Raw genomic sequence first — 15775 nt, 5'->3', positions numbered from 1 at the left:
TCGCTCAGCCCGCAGCAGCCCCAGCTTCCAGGGAAGGGTGGAGGTTCAGAGGTCAGAGCCGGTGCTGACCTCCAGGGGAGGGCTCACTGTGGCAAGTAAAATCTGGGCTAGAGATGATCCCAGGGTGCAGAGCCCAGGGGCTGACCACGGGGTGCAGGGGAAGGAGTGTGGATAAGAAGAGGCCTGAGCCCTGGGGAAGGAGTGGGAAGAAGGAGACGGAGGGTCAGGGAGCCAGGCTTCCGGGGCCAGGAGACTTTCAGTAAGGCAGGCCCAGGTGACACCCCAGGGCACCGAGACCCTGCTGTGAATATTTTCAGAGACATCGAAGTGGCGAAGGTCAAGAAAAGAAGTTGGGGTAAGCAAAGGAACCCCAGAGACGAGGCAGAGGCCGGAGGAAGGTCAAGAGCACATGCTCTCGAGCCGGGAGACGGCTTTCAAAGACCGATTCTCAAAAGCGAATCACAGCTACCACCTGCCCCTGCAATGGCACTCCTGGGTCTACAGCAAGACCATGGAGACAGGGGTTCAAACCAAACCACGCACGCGGCTGTGCACCGCGGCCTCGGTCCCAATTGCCAACGGTGGAAATAACCCTGGTGTCCATCAGGTGACACGCGGACAAAAATTCTGCGGGGTCTGTCCACACAGCGGTGTGCTGTCCGGCATTCTGACACACACAGCGCAACACGGGTGAACCTTGAAACCTGGACGCTCCATGAAAGAAGCCAGGCACCAGGAGCCACATGCTCCATGAAATGTCCTGATTGGGAAAATCCAGATACAGAAAGCAGCCTGGTGATTGCAGGGAGGGAATGAAGAGGGACTGCAGATGGCTATACGGGGGTTTACTACTGGGGTTAGGAAATGTCTGGGGGACTAGACAGACTGCTGAAATGTTCACTTCAAAATGATTCATTTGGCCTTTTTTTTTCTCTTTCTTTCTTTTTGGTAACAGAGATGGAACCCACAGAAGCCTGACCACGCATCTAGATCCCCAGTCCCTTTTAGCTTCCATTCTGAGACGGGGGTCTTGCTAAATTGCCGAGGGTCCCCATACGTTGCTGAGGCTGACCTTGAACTTGGGATCCTTCGGCCTCTGCCTCCTATATCGCCAGGGTGACAGGCGTGCGCCACCAGGCCCAGCCCTAATAGGGTTCCTTTTATATGATATGAACTTCAACTTCCCCCTTAAAAAAAAAAAAAAAAAAAAAAAAAAAAACTGGAGATGAAGAGATGCTCAAAGTTTGAACGAAATCACAGCCTGACAAATCCAAACCCAACAGCCCTCAGCAGAGCCACGGCTAACCCCTAGACCAGGCCATGGGGAAGGTATGCTCGCTGCTGTAAGAACGAGAGAACGTCAGAAATGCCACCCCCGTGGCCCCTCTTCCTTCAGACCCCCTCCCACTCCCTCCCTGACTGCCTGCAGGTCTCTGCTCCGATGGAGTCTATATGGTCCTTACCCTTGGAACATAAGCTCCCTGGGGCAGAACTCTGTTTTGTCCCCTGGAATGTCCCGAGGCCAGCGGGAGCCATGCCAGTCCCCCGTGAGCTCTCCGTGGTCACCTCTGGAAGGCATCCTTCCCGACCACCCTATAGCTGCTGTCTAGAGAAGGGTCCAGTAATAAGAGGGAGCCTGGATGCAGCAGCGGCCTTGGGTATGTGAGAGGTGCCAGGCCCCCCCCCCCGCCCCCCGAGAGACAGCGGGGTAACAAGCCGTCTGCAGGGAGGGGCAAGGCAGGTCCCAGAAGGTGAGCCGTCCTGGGGCGGCCAGGGGAAAGTCTCTTCTTTGATTTTCCCAGTTGAGAGGAACGGTCACACTGTCCAGAGGGTCTGGGACCTTAAAGAGACAGGAAGGTGGTCCCCCAGAAGGGAGCTCAAGTTCTGGAATAGGAGGGAAGGGGAGGATCCAGGATGACACCCCAAGCTCAGAAGCAGGCCTCCTGGCAGTGAGCAGAGGGGTCTGTGACCCAGAGGGCCACCCTAGCTGCCAGGACTGTGACCGAGCTCAGGGTTTGGTATTTTTTAATTTGTGCTCCCTGGCAAGTATCCAGGGGCCCCCACCCCAGGGTCGGCTCTGAAGGCTCCCGGGGCTGGACACCCCACCCCACCCCCGCCCCGTGGAGGGCACAGGTGTGACAGAAGCCCCCAGAAGGCAAGCACCCAGAGAGTCCCTTCCCCTGGAAGCCTTCTCTGCTCCACACCCAGCCAGCCTCTGCAGAGACTTCTACCCAACCCAGGGATCTGTGGGGACAGCTGCTTACCCACAGGACTAGGGATCCCCAAGTCAAACCGCGGACGAATTCATAAGCAACCGACAACTCAACTGTCCTCCCAAACGGCAAAGCGGCCCCATCACATCCTGGAGCATCCTGTAGTACTTACTTATAGACAGGTTTCTGGAAAAGACAGACAGGCCCCCACTTCACCTCCACAGAACCTGGAAGCCCGGCTCTGGTGAGCAGAGGGCTCTCGGGGACATGAGACAGTGCGGTCACTCTAGGCCAGAGACACTCTCTGGGACAAGACATCTCCTAGGATCCTGGGGGCAGGGGTCTCCCTCCTACTAAGGGAGAACCCAGCATGGCCCTGGGCCTCTTCCTGTGGGGCTTCCGGATCTGAGCTGACATCGGGTTTGGCCACCTGCCTCCCCGGGCAGCTCCCATGTCTCAAGTCTCTTTTCCTCGTCCAACCAGGACATTTTTTTGAGAATTAAATGAGATAATGTTCGGGAAAGCACTGAGCACAGCGCCTGGCACAAGCAGATGTGGGGTAAACAGTCATTTTCATTATTGTATTTGGGTGCCAAATCTCAGGGAGACGTCGCGCCACTTCCTGAGAAGTAAAGGGCGCCCAGTGACACCGCGGCGTACTGAAGCCACCATCAGGCATGTGCTGTGCTGGAGCCCCCCAAAATATCCTGATGGTGGCCAGGAGCCCAGGGAGAGGCAGGCGGCAGGCCAGCGCATCAGAGTGAGCCATCAAAAAAAAAAAACAACACAGGCCACCTCTAGGGGGACATGCCTGGCTGGTGGCCCAGGGAGGGGATCTGGAGGAGTGAAACCCAACCTCACCTCCCATGACTGCAGCTAATGGAGAAACTCCAAAGTCCCTGGACCCCTTAGACTCTAGGCACAGGCAGGGATGCTGGGAGATAAGCATGAGGTCACCCAGCAAGTGGGTGACCCCCACTTAGAGCCATGCCATCCTGGCCCACGCCCAGGTCCTCTGTGAAGTGGGGCAGCAGCTCCCTGTCCCTGAAGTCAGCCACAAAGACCCCAATAGGATGAGAAGTCTCCCACCCCACCCCCCCGCCATGAGGCAGGGACATCCCACCTGACTCCCTATGGTGGGGGGGGAGGTGGATATGGAGGTCTGAAAATACCCCCCACCCTGCCTGCCAGAGAAGAAACCTCAAGAAGATGCATTAACATGGAAAGATGTCCCACCATTAACATGGTTCCCACCTCGGAACCAAGAGAAATACACTCCCCTGTTAGACCTCCCTGTCTGCAAACTGGGAGGTGGGCCGTGGCAGAGGCAGACCCACAAACCCCAAGCCAGCACGACCCCATTGGAGGGCGCAGTGGTAACAGCTCTCAAAGTCACAAAGGCACGGCCCCTCCAACCTGGCAAGACCGCTTTTCCAGAACTTTCTGTTGGGACTGCCCAGGCACCGGGAACCTAAGTGTCACATTATGGCAGCAGCCGTATGTTAACAATAGCCGCCCCGCCAGGCTGGATAGAGACCTAGAAGTGAGTACATCACAGTGAGGCAGGTTAACCAAACGGAAATTCAGCCTCTTCCGGAAATACCAGTCCGATTTTTAAAGCCATTTTGCTGATTGCTGTAATCATAAAAGGCGTTGTCTCCCACACCCTCCCCTTGTCCCAGGGCTGCCTGAGAACTGATTGCTCCAAGCAGCCCCACAGGGAAAGGGCCATTACTATCTCCATGACACAGAGCAACTGGGTCATCTGCCCAAGGACATACAGATGGTAAGTGGCACCGACCAACAAACAGAACCCCAATGGTATGTGTCTCCAAGGTAGATTGCCCGAAAAGAACATTTTTCTTTTTTTTTTTTTTTTAAGACTTTGTTTTCCCCCGTGCTAGGGATGAAACCCAGGACTTTGCACAAGCTAGACAAGTGCTCTACCACTGAGCTACGCCCCCAACCCTTTTTATTTTTACTTTTTATTATTATTTTTTTTTATGATCATGTACATTGTTTATTTTTGTTTTCGATATTTAAATAATGTCAGGCTTTTTTGTGTGAGTTGCTTTCTTTTGATTTTTCTTTTTTTTTATTTATTTCTTATTAGTTGCTCACGACAATACAATGATCTTTGTTTTTAGACAGTGTCTCGCTAAGTTGCCCCGGCTGGCCTCCAAACTTGGAATCCTCCTGCCTCAGTCTCTCCCAAGCAATTGGGATTACAGGAGCGGGCCACCCACACCTGGCTACTCTAATTTTCTTTGAAGAAGACAATGTCAAGATACAGGGTGGTACTTCCAGGTAAGACCCTGTGTTGTGGGTCGACAAAAGATATGTCCACCCGGAAACTGTGAACGTGACCTTATGTAGGTAAAGGATTTTTTTTGCAAATGTAAATAGCTTAAAGGTCCAGAGATGAACTCCCCAGAATTAGGGTGGTTCTTAAATCCAACCCAAGCATCTTTCTAAGAGAAGGAAAGATAGTCTAAGGAGAAAGCCACGAAGCTACAAGCCAAGGGTCATCGCGAACGGCCAGCAGACACTAAAAGCCGGGAGAGGCCCAGAACAACTGTCTCTCAGAGGTGACAGAAGGAACCAACCCTGCCCACACCAGGATCCCAAACTTCGGGCCACCAAAACATTTGCACCAGTTTTTGAGCCTCCTTCATCCCCCAATCCAAAATCTCAAATGCTCAAACCTCCAGCCTTTTTGAACCCTGACATGACAATCCATTTGGGGTGTCCTCACCTAGCTACAGCTGGCTCTGAGGCCACCAGGAGGCAACAGGGTCGGGACCAGCCCAGAGCCTGGTCATCGGGTCCTGGTGCTACAGGGGCCAGGGCATCTGCTGTGGGGTCAGAGCCAAGACCCCTAAATGGACGAAGCTCTGCTCATCAGACCCAGGCCAGCTCACGCCCAGCAGAGGAAAGGAAGAGGGCACGCATCAGGGTGTCAGTCCTCTGTCACTGCATCCCCAGAGCGGGGCTTGGGTCACGCTAAGACTGCGGCACAGGTTCCTGGGGACGCTCCCTGAGATGATCCTCAAATCTCCCATGGCCCACGGAGGGACCTGGCTGCTCTGTCTGGCAGGTGCTCCTGACAGCTTGAGACCCAGCGGGGGTAAAGGGATGGCGTGGCTGAGCCTCCGGCCACACAGCAGAGAGGCGCAGGGAGGAGAGGAAGCCGCCCTGCCCCGCCCCGCCCTGCCCTGCCCACGGAGCCAACGCACTCAGGGGGGAGGCTGGTGCCCATTTCACAAATGGGAGAAACTGAAGCTTGAAGAGGAAGAACACTAGGGCGGGGGGGGGCGGTCATTATTCACACCCCCCCCCCAGAATCAGGGCATCAGATTCTTCTTCCTAAGTAGGAGCCCAATTCTTCTCACATCATTCCTTCAGGGATGACAGGGGGGTTGAACAGCAGAGGGGCACAGTGATCTGGGTCTCCCAGAAGGATCAGGGGGTGACCCTCCTCAGGACAAAGGATCTTCATCTGAAGACCATGAAGAAGCCAGCGATTCTCCCTCTGGGAGGTCAAGGGCACCAGAGAAGCAAAGAGTCTATCTGGAGAAGTGGTGGGTGCTCCCCCTTGGGAATCCAAGTGGGGGGGGCTCACTCTACCCTAAGAGGAAGCTGGACTCACCCCCATAAATTCCACAGCCTCAAAGGAATGGGACCTGCCCCGGGGGGCCTGGGGGCTTGACTGCGGCAAAGAATGGCTACTGGGCAAGATTAGAAACTGAACTCCCAGACGCCCCTCCAAACCCAGAATTCTCGGAATGGAGCCAGGGGGACCTTCGAAATTGCTAGTGGGATCTGAGAAAGGAGGTACCTAGGCAAAGAGTCAGCACCTCTCCTGGTGCTAAGATGCTCCAATTCTGCAGTTCAGGTTGCCTGTCTCAAAGCCGCAAAAACTCTACAAAGAATCCACGATGCATGAACTTCAGTGGCTCGGCGCGCATTCAAAGACTCCACAACTAGGATTCTGTGATCCAGAGACTCGGTGACTCAGCCCGCAACCCATATGCAAAGAAGACAGGATGGGTTCATCAGGCATTGGGACACCACACATTCAAAGGGACACAGTGGCATGGATGGGAAGGAAGGAAAGAAGGGAGGAGGGAAAATAGCATGCTTATATACCTACTTTGCATACTAACATTTGCACAACCACTGAGAAAATCCAGAAAGTTCTCTAATGATGGTCCCCTCAAGAACACGAAGCTTTTTTTGGGGGGGGTGGGGAGGGAGTGAGAAACAAAATTTGAAAAGGAGAGGGTCACTTTCCACCCTGCCGATGGCTAGATACTTAACCAGGAGCATGCAACCCTCTTGCAATTACAAACTGTAATGAGTGACAAAGGAATATGGGCACGCCTGTGATTCTTCCTGAGTGGGTTTACTTGTCCATTGGAACCTCCCTCACCCACCGAGATACCAGCCCCACAGCACAGACATGTGATAAGGCAAGACCTCTAGGATTCTCTGGGAAGGGAAAGGAGAGGCCGGAAAGAGCAGAGATGGGCCCGAGGATGGCCTGGAAGAGGGGTGTGTTCCCTGAGTTTGCCGCACCCCAGCCCTACCTAGACCCTATCTCCATATGGCTGAAGCCAGGACCTCTAGGAAGCTCCACCAATGAGCATTCGTCACCTGCCTCAGGACTCCAGCACCCCCCAAGCCCCAGGTGTCCACCCTGTCTCTGCCCTCCACGTGACCCATCAGGTCCCGCCACCCTGCTCCTTGGGCGATGCCAAGCCCCCCCTGAGCCCTCTACAGCTCCATACAGCCTGAGTGCGAGTCTGGCCTTGGCCTGGAACCAGGAGCCCAGAGGCAGAGGGTCGGGGCAGGGGGTGGCGCTGCTGCTGTCACCCAAAACGCCAGCTGCTGGCAGCGATTTATTTTTGCTTTAAGTGCTGGAGAATTGCAGGGCTGCAGCCGCCAGCTCAGGGGGGCCCAAGCTGCAGCTGGAAGGAGGAGGAGGTGGGGTGAGGGGCCCGCCCCAAACCTACAGCTCCTTCTCAACCAACCTCCCTTGCCCCAGTCTTTCAGCCTCCCTGACTCCCCGTCACACACCGCCCAGCCAGCACCTCCCTGTCTGCGTGCCCTCCCCCACTTCAAGTCTCCAAACAGCTGCAAGAAGGCCGAGCAGGGTGAAGTTCCTACCTTGCTTCTCATGAGCTGTGCAACCTTGGGCTGCGGCTCTCCCTCTCTGGCCTCAGGGTGCTCCATTTCACAAGGGAGGTGTCACCGTCACACATACACTCCCCGGGATACCCATTCAGGGGTGGGAACTCGGAGAGCTGCAAATGGCTCTGGTTCTCCCATTTCCTGGTCCGTCCTCTGTGTCCAGGTGAACTCCAGGAGCTGGTGACCTGTCCCTGCACACCTGGCTGAGCTGAGCTGAGTGGCTCACCACTAAGTGGCTCATGTTGGAAACACAAGCCCTGTCTTTTCAGAGGCCACCAAATATGAACTAACCAGTGTGCATCCGGGTCTCTTGACAACTAGGAAGCTGCTAACGTTGATCAGTGCCGATTTTAAAAAATCAATATACGTATATAATAGACATAGAGGGGTATGTGTGTGTGTGTGTGTGTGTGTGTGTGTGTGTGCATATAAACTTGGGTGGTGTGTCCAAAAAGAGGCTGGAAAAGAAAAGTCAAGTGCACTGACACAAAACACATACAGCCAGAAGTGTGAAAATGCTAAACTGGGCCAGGAATGGAGATCTCTCCCCATCAACCCCACCTTCTGAGGCCTCCATACGTTTTTATGATTTGTACGGAAGGAAGCTAAGATTCACTGATTCAAAAAAAAAAAAAAAAAAATTGGCTGAAGGTTAAGCGGTCCGCCTCCCCGGGCCTCAGTGCACTTAGATCTGCAATGGGAACAGCTTCTGCCCCTTGCAGGGTTGGGGCAGGGACATGGTGAGCTGGAAGCAGGCCAGGTGCCGGGGACGTGACGAACGAAGCTCAGAACTTGCAGCCAGTGAGGGCACCGATACAAAGAATTCAGTCCAGAACTGAAGCTTGACATAAATCCAACTCCTTTTCCCCGTAGCCGAACAGACGGTAGGCCAAAGGCCCCGGAGAAAAGGCCTGAATCTCAGCTCTGCCCTGGACCAGTCTACAATTCTGGAGCAGAAATGTCATCCTTCTGAGGCTCAGTCTTCTCCTCTGCAGAATGGGCAGCAATTCTAGCTAACCATGCCCACTGAGCGTTTGCTGGGTGTTAGGCATGATGCACGTCTGAAGCTGCCCATTCCACCCGATGTGTTTACTGAGCACCTACTATACGCGGGAGGGCAGGCCCTGGGGATAGAGCTAAGGGGGAACCACATAGTCGAGGAGTTTATATCCCCAGGGGAGGCAGACAATAAACAAGACAAAATGTATTGAAGCAGACGGCATCAAGAGAAAAAGGAGAGCAGGAGGGAGGGAATATGGGGTGAAGGAGGCCAGTCAGGGAGGCCTTAGAGAGGAGGTAGCATTTGGACTAGACCTGAAGGGCAGGAAGAAGTAGAGATCTGGGAAAGAGTGGCCCAGGCAGGGGGAATAGCATAGGCCATGGCCCTGAGGTCGGTGTGAGCCTCGTCTGTTGGAGGCTCAGCAAGAACAAGCGGAAGGAGAAAGGGTGGTAGGGGGGAATCCAAGCTGGGATGGAGGAAAGGCCCTGACACCCAGAGATCATCAAGAACATAGTAGGTGCTCAAGTAACCATGTTCCGGTGGGAGCCTCTCTGCTCCATACCATTTCTACCATTTCTTGTTTGCTCCGTGACCCCTGCCCGAGCCTGAGTCCTTCAAAGAAGTCCAGGCCACCAGTGAAGGGTGCAGAGGGGCTTCTGCTGCCCAAGGCCTGCAGGAGAGGTTGGGGCTTTTCTAGGCAGGATTCGGGAGGCTGTGCTCCACCGACTCTAGGAGCAGCCTTAAGGCCTAGCCAGGGCAGAACTGCTCCCTGGGGCACTAAGAAGGGAACTCTAGCTCCTGGTTAGCCATGCCACAGAGCACTGTCCAGTGCCACAGGGCGGAAGGCTAAGGAGGGGGCCCCGGGCCAGGGTCTGCAAAGTCCTCGCAGCCTCTTAACGCCCCTGCAGTCAAGCAGAAGGATTTGAGCTGTGGAACCTCAGAGGGGTGTGGAAGGAGGAGACACAGAGCACACACCAGGGCGGGAGGCCTGCGTGCGAGGCCTCTCTCACTGCAGCATACGCCTCCCCTCTCTGGGGCCATTTTCCACACCTCCATGGGAAGGGTGGGCTGGAACAGCAGACTCCCAAGGCTCCCCGGGTGCTCACACCCCCTCCTTCCAGGGCCTCTTTTGCACACCCCCCTTTCTGCTGAGACCACCACCCCTGGGCCTCAGAGGTACACACACCAAAGCTCACATTTCTTCTTCCCCATCCCAGGTAATCCCAGGGGCCTTCCTGTGGCTGGGGCATCAGATCCACTGCACGGTCAAGAAACCAAGGCCAAAGAGAAGCGAGGCCCAGAGAAGTGCATCTCCCTCACCCCACCTCCTCCCCGGCACTACTCCCCTCGAGTCTCCCTCCCACATAGTGAGCGCCATTCATTCAACAGCCATGTATGAAGCACTTCTGTTTATGCTGGACACACTGCACAGGGGACCACGGGGCACTTCACCCCCAGAGAGCATGTGCCTCCACAATTCGTGCCAGTCCAGCAAAGCCAGAGTCACTGAAGCATCTCTGGACACTTACTGAGCACCTACTACATGCCAGGCCTTCACTAGGTCCTGAGGATGAAGCTCTCTGGGGGCTGGAATGGCAGGCCCCCAGGGCCTGCGTGGGACCTTTCTCAGGGGCCAGCCTGGCACATACGTACCGCTGGGTGGGGTGTCTGCTGAGCAAGGAAGAGTAAGGTCAGTGCCTAGGAAAGTTCCAGGACTCTGGGTCAGAGGCTCACAGCTTATGGCCCCTCCAGAGCCTCCTCAGCCTCCAATCCCATCTGTAGAATGAAGCTAATGCCACCCTCTGCACTGGCAAGCCATTAGGAAATTAAATCAACTAGCAGAACGCTGGGCCCTCAGCCAGTGTGCCCAGTAAGGGCTCTGGTCCTGCCTGAGGCCTGGCTCCTCCAGAAAACCCACCTGCCCCCACCCAATCCCCCAACCCCCAACCCCATGGCTCCTCTTGAAGCCTCCGGCAGCCCTGCCCGCGGCCCAGTTTTCAGGCGGCTAGCTTTCATCTGCAGCCTTTCCCTCTGCAGGCTCCCTACCACACTGCCAATCCCCCACAGCAGCCTCTGTGGGGCTGAGCCCACGCCCACCACACCTTCCCCACGGCCGGCCCAGCCTCCCCCCCCTCCTGCTGCCCACAAGCTGCCCCCCTCCCAGCTTCTCCCTGGTGCCAGCCGTGGCAGGGCTCCAGCAGCAGGCCCCAGGGGACAGGCAGGTGTGCCCATGTGTCACTCACAGGAAAACCCTGGCCAAGTCTCAGCCACAGGCACCAGGTGCACCTGTCAAAGGGAGGGCCCAGCCCAGAGTTCCTGGGCACATGGGGGCTGAGGGGGACCGCTGGGCGAGCATAGAGGTGCAGCAGCAGCCCCTGCCTGCAGGCCTAGCAAGTAACCATACGGGTTACTAGGAGTGACAACACAGTCACTTTCGCCCCCCTACCTTGTGCCAAGGCCTCCAGTTTACCACGCATGGCGCTGCCAACTGTGGCCCAGGGCACCAGAGGCCTGGCCAGGGAAGAGGAAATTGCACACAGGCCGGCTGGCCCAGTGCTGAAGCACTGCAGGGTGCTGCTGTCCCCGATACTGGGGTTACTATTATCACCGCTGTTGTTATTATTTCACTGTCTTCGGGGCCACCTAGTGTCACCCCGTCCTTCTTGGAGCAGACTTGGGGAGATGGATATGGTAGCCCCGGGGCAGGAAGGCTGGCAGGGCAGCCCCAGGCCAGGAGAGAGCTACCTGAAGGTTTATTTCAACCCAACCTGCTGCAAGGCTTTGGGCAACAGCTTCTCCAGCACAGCTCAGCCCCCTGAACACCCCTCCACCAGGTATACGTCTGGAGGGACCCCCTGCCTCAGTCACCAGGTGGCCCTGTGGAGATCTGACATGGCAACTGGGCACAGCCAAGCAGCCAGAGATACCCCGACAAACTCAGGCCTTCCCCAAGAGAAGGCTCATTCTCTTCAGAGCGGAGGACGGAGCTCAACTAGGTTCTCACCACGGAGGGGAACAAGGAGGTGATCTGAAACTTGGGTTCCACTTCTTCTAGGCTTGGGCCAACTCTCAACATTTAGAGAGCGCCTACTGGATGTGCACAGAGCCCTTCCTTAAGGATGCTCAAGCTCCTCCCCCTTCACACCATGCTCTCTCTCAAGAGGCCTGGCCCCACCTGATGCCAGCCCTTCCAGGGTATCCCCCCGCCACTCCCCGGCAGCCAACCTGAGGTCCCCTAGCTGGTGGGAGGGGCCACCAGAAAACTGAGATGTCGACTCTAATGACAAGTCTCTTTGGAGATCCCCGGCAGACAAGGAGGGGGCTCTTCTGGGAATACAAGAGGGAGCACTCCTCCAAAAGACCCCCAAGTCTCTGGTGCTGAGCTGTCTCTCTCCTGCCACATGGCGGCGGTCCAGGGTGGAGCTTCGGGTGAGAAGGGGGCTGTCAACGTGCAACCTAGCGCAAAGTGAGGCTGAGGTCCGGTCCCGGGTGGGGGGGGGGTGGTCAGCACCCAGGGGCTGGCCTTTGCTGGCACCTCAGGGAGGGAGCCAAGGGTAGGCCGGAGGCTAACGCCTTCTGGGTTCGCACCTTCGAGGAGGCGGCTGCCGATTTCAGCGGCGTGTGGGCGCCTTGGCGCTCCCGGGAGACAGAGCCTAGGAACCCCGGTTCGGAGACGCGGATGTAGGGGCGCAGGAGGTCCCCCAGCGCTTTATAGCAAGGCTCAGACCCGGGCACAGGGGAGTGAAGAAGAAACTAGAAATGGCCCCAGGCAGCACCACACTCCGGGATGGGTACGCCCCCTGGGAAACGGGAAGGGGATGGCTCCAAGTCTCCACAAGTCCGGGCTGCAGGGAGGTAGAACCTCCCAGAAGGGGAGGCCACCTCCAAAGAAACACTTTCCTGTGACCCCATTCGTAACACAGGTTTTTAAGGCACTCACATGACATGTGCACAGAGGCACAGACACGGCCAAGGCCTCCAATCGCATTGGAAGCCCCCCCCACCCAAGGCGCTTCCCAGCCCAGTTGTCACTTGCCTTGAGCCGCTGAATCCCCTTCCAGCTTTCCCCCCACCCCAGGGCACGTAGAGCAGGCATGCCCGCTCAGGAGGGACCCTCAGCCCTGAAGCCCTGCGGGCTTCTCCAAAAGCAGAACGAACCTCTGGCTGAGAACCATTTCCAGAATGTTTTTACTCCAGGAGAGCACAAGAGACCGAAAGAGAAACGACTTCAAGGACCCCGCCGGTATCCAGCTGGGAACACCCCAGAGGCCAGCTCCTAAAACCCACGCGCCCTCTCAGTGGCCCCACCTTGATGGTGGGGTCTCTAGGAAGGTCACCGCCTGGAGAGACCAAAGCCGCGCGCCAAAGTAGCTCCTCCAGCTCCTTTCTGAGCCCCCCCCCCCCCGACCTCATGCAAACCGGCCAGAGGGGGGCCGAGGCTCCTCAAAGTTTTCCGGAGCGCCCCCCGGGACGAAGGTTAGCCCGGAGCAAAGTTCCCTGGTGGCGGTAGCCCGGAGACATGGCAGAGGAAGAAAAGCTCGCAGTCAGCATTTCCTCCGATGGTTCACCAAGGGAGGAAAAAAAAAAAAAAAGATGAAAAACGAGAGCGAGGAAGAACCCTCCTGCCCCACCTTCCCTGTTGCTGCACCGCCTCGTGCGCACACCGGGCCGGGAAGGCGGCCTGCGGGGAGCTGGGGGCCGGGTTCCTGGGGGTGGGGGGGAGGGTCCGTGCGCCCGCGGCCACACACTTACCTCGGTCAGTAGCCCGGGCGCGGCGCGCTCCGCGTCCTCCGAGCTCCGGGCGGCCGTTCCTGGCCCCGGCTGCCGCTGCGCTGGCTGCATCGCCGCCGCCGCCGCCGCCGCCGCCGCCTCCTCCTCAGGGCAGCCCCCGGGGGTGCTCCATGCCGAGGGGCGCGTCCGTCCCTGACGCGGATCGCCGGGGTCTAGCCACGGGTCGGGGGCGCGCGCCTGGACGGCGCCCCCGGCCGCAGGGCGCTCGCTCGGGCCAGCGCAGCTGGCGTCGGTCCCTCAGTCCCACTGTGAGCGCGGCCGGTCCACCCCCTCCCCCGCCGGCTGTTATCTGATCTCGGGCAGGGCCCGGCGCGCTCCCCTACGCCCCGGGAGTCCTGCACCTCCCGCGGGCTTCAGCCGCGCCAGGCCCCCCCCTCCCCCGGCTACCGTTCCCAGGGAGGCGGCCGCAGCGGCGGCAGCGGCGGCGTGGCCCGGGGAAGACGGGGAGCGAGGAATGGAGGCGAGGAGGCGGCGGGAGGCAGAAGCTCGGCGCGCACCCAGCTCCGCGCCCCGCTGCCACCGTTGCCCAGCTCGGCAACTCGTCTAACTCTCCGCCGAGAGCACGCCCGCCCTGCACCGCGGTGCTGCTGCTGCTGCTGCTGCTGCCCCCGCCCACCACGGCCCTGGCCTGGCCCTGCGCCCCCCTCCTAGCCCCAGGCTGCCCCCCCACAAACACACACTCCGCCAGCCACTTGCGCACTGGGACGCGCGCGCGCGCACACACACACACACACACACACACACACACAAGCACATCCTCCCGGGGACACGCGCACCACACACAGGTGCATGGCGAGCATACACACACAGGCATGCATACACAGGCAGGGGAATCTTGAACAGGAGTGCACACAGCCAGACACACAAGCCCAGGCATCGCGTCCACACACGCAAAACATGCGTCCTGACATGCGTGGTGGTCGCAGGTACACAGGTGCATACACACTTGCACGTGCACACAAATGGTGGTGTCTACACATGTGCACCCACACACATAGCTAAACTCATGCACTCTTCACATAATCCTTTCGCTTTGCACACCAGGCACACACATTCACGCACATACCACCACCTCCCCTTAATGCCATATCTCCCCTCCCCATCCTGTGCTCAGTTTGGCTTCTCCCATTTCCTGCTTTCTCCTCTGTGTTCCTCCCCCCCCCCTGCCCTCTCTCGGCTGACTTGACCGTCGTGTGACCCCCTCCTCTTGCCCACCCCTGTCTGGGAGGCTCAGGCTTCCTCCCCAGCCTGTCCCCAGGCGCCCTGCCCTCTCAGCCTCCTGGGGCCTATTGTCTGAGCCTCACATCTCTCTGCCTCCTGCAGGGCCCAGGCCTTTCATCCTGGCAGACAGACCAGCCTGGCTGGGCCCTGACCCAGGGAAGCCCCATTTTATCACTGGCCTGAACCCCCAGCTCAGCCCAGGGGCCAGAGAATTGGGCTGGGGAGGCAGGGTCTATGCCCAGAGCATAAATCTCAAAAGGGCTCCTAGGCCCCCCTCAGCCTCCAGCTTCCCCTTTAATGTGAAATATAATTATGTGTCTGCACAGCGGGGAGACTGGCTGCAGGATTCTAACCAAGGAGGACGGCTCTCTGGCCTCCGCCCAGATTGCTGGCAGGCAGCTCAGTGCAGAGCCGTCTGCAGGCTCCCCCCAGCCCAGGGCTCTGACCCAGGCTCTTCACCTAGGCTCCACAGTCATCTGGAGCACTCACCATCCTCAGGCTGTGCTGAGTTTGAAAATCCCACTTCTTCGACTGACAAGTTGGAGGCAAGTCATTTGCCACTCAGGGTTTCAGTTTCCCTATGGTCAAGTGAAGATACGGGGAATCCCTGTCTTACGGAGCTGGAGTGAGGGCTAAAGGAGATCAGTATACATAAAGTGCTCAGCATGGTGATAGGCTGGGTAAAATGGGCTCAGGTCACGGGGTGCTCAGCTCTATGCAAAGGTCCTGACTAGTTTTACACCATCACTTTGACCCTCTGGGGTAGATCCCCTCATTGCCACATTTTACAAATAAAGAAACTGAGACCCTGCCTTACAAGTGGAGAGAAAAGAGATATCCTAGAGGACTTGACCCCAACACCCCCACACCCGCCCTGGAGGGTCTCCTGGGACAGGGGGTGAGTCTAGGCTGTCATCAAGCCTGGATAATCAATATGCATGAACACATGCACCAGCACGCCCGAGCACGCACACATACACACACACACACACACACACACACACACACACACACCCCTCCCAGTTGTTCTCCAAGATGGCCCATGGAAGGCAGGTGGGGGGGTCTTCTTCCTGGGCCCCATTCTCAGACTCATTTCACAGAAAGAGCAAGTGTCTTGCCCAAGGTCAGCCAGCGGAGAATGCCCCAGGAGAGAAGCAAACCAAATGGTCCAGGTCACTGCCTTTAGGTTTCACACTTTACGCACCCAACCCACTAGCAAGGTTGGAGTTCAATTCTTAATGGCCCACGGCTGTTGTGGGTCCTCTGCCAGGCATAGGGGCACCAACCTCCCTTTGAGGAACATTCCCATGCTCCAGACGCAGAGACTGAGGACCAGGAGGACAGACACACAGCAGAC

The 15775-nt window shown here is 57.6% G+C and overlaps 1 protein-coding gene across 7 annotated transcripts in view; it reads right to left on the bottom strand.

Annotated features, from left to right (window-relative positions):
- Kcnj12 (potassium inwardly rectifying channel subfamily J member 12) overlaps positions 1-13732 on the bottom strand; it is a 37444-nt gene extending 23712 nt beyond the window's left edge. For 3 of the 7 annotated variants that reach the window (XM_076870098.1, XM_076870107.1, XM_076870106.1), the window contains exon 1: positions 13159-13732. The gene's annotated coding sequence lies outside the window, so the exon portion shown is untranslated. Of the gene's footprint in view, positions 1-7382; positions 7843-12564; positions 12628-12714; positions 12748-13037; positions 13075-13158 lie in introns of those variants that run through there. The other 4 variants (XM_076870104.1, XM_076870105.1, XM_076870103.1 and 1 more) reach the window with 4 other exon arrangements.
- Positions 13733-15775: the final 2043 nt, after the last annotated feature.

The sequence above is a fragment of the Callospermophilus lateralis genome, chromosome 11 (assembly GCF_048772815.1).
Source record: "Callospermophilus lateralis isolate mCalLat2 chromosome 11, mCalLat2.hap1, whole genome shotgun sequence".
In the NCBI taxonomy this organism is placed as follows: domain Eukaryota; kingdom Metazoa; phylum Chordata; class Mammalia; order Rodentia; family Sciuridae; genus Callospermophilus; species Callospermophilus lateralis.
Note: the sequence above shows the minus strand (reverse complement) of the source record. Positions and strands in the feature narration are given on the sequence as shown.